This window comes from Euprymna scolopes, chromosome 7 (genome assembly GCF_053919585.1).
Source record: "Euprymna scolopes isolate OS-2025 chromosome 7, ASM5391958v1, whole genome shotgun sequence".
Lineage (NCBI taxonomy): Eukaryota > Metazoa > Mollusca > Cephalopoda > Sepiida > Sepiolidae > Euprymna > Euprymna scolopes.
Genome location: NC_136488.1, coordinates 171649121 through 171650080, shown reverse-complemented (window position 1 = coordinate 171650080; position 960 = coordinate 171649121). Strand labels below are relative to the sequence as shown.

At 35.1% G+C, this 960-nt stretch overlaps 1 non-coding gene across 1 annotated transcript; it reads left to right on the top strand.

The window, feature by feature from the left end:
• Nucleotides 1–403: 403 nt before the first annotated feature.
• On the top strand, nucleotides 404–475 carry Trnaq-cug (transfer RNA glutamine (anticodon CUG)). The gene has a single exon. It is a non-coding gene; the product is annotated as a tRNA-Gln (tRNA).
• The last annotated feature ends 485 nt before the right edge of the window (nucleotides 476–960 follow it).

Sequence of the window (960 nt, the reverse complement as noted above, 5' to 3'; positions counted from 1 at the left end):
ACCTCCGATATATCTTGTCGAACTTGGGAATGTTTTTGTCGAGCTCGAGAATCTGACCGGAATTTTGAACGGAACCCTTTATTTACTTCAAGAGGGGGGGGTAACATGTTCTTGTTCCGTCAGCCATAACTGGATAAAGTTCGTAAGTAATTCGCAATTGTATTCGCCCACACTGAGAATTGGGGTTAGCTACACACTATCGAAACAAAAAAACGTCATGGCGAAATGAGCAAACGTCTTAACAAACGAACACACAGACACAAGATGTGCCAAACAAACAGACGAACTGCGCGCATAAAAAAGTTGAGGAGACGCACTTGTTAATGACAAAACCTGTTTGCCCGACTGCTTACAATCTAGTGACTCCCTTTATTAAGTTTTAGCCTTCAGCCTTACCCAGCGAGGTTCTATGGTGTAATGGTTAGCACTCTGGACTCTGAATCCAGCGATCCGAGTTCAAATCTCGGTAGAACCTAATGCTTAAAATTTTTGTTAACAATATTGAACTATATCTTTGAAAATCCAAATCAATCGATCGCACAAATCAATGCACTTGAAAAAAACGTATTTCGAGACAATAAAACTTAAATTTAACAATTTTGTTTAGATTTGTGTACTTACTTCTTTACGTTCACCCTTTTAACTTTTTTTCCGACGACTATCATATCTACAGAAAAAAAAAATAATAAAAACTAAATTGATAACTTTTAAGAAGGGGGTTCAGTTTCTCGTTTTAAGGTTTTATTTACTTTCTCCCTGACTTACTGTCCATTTCTTTATGTCACGTGATTAGTCAGGTTGAGATTTCCTTAAATTCCCTTATAAGAAACGTTAAAAAAAGAAAACAATAAAAATAAATAATAAACAAAAATGTCCCTTACTGATCTTACGAAATATATTTTAAGGGACTTTTAATACGGGACCAGTAGGCCGTCTTTATTTATTTATTTATTTATTTAT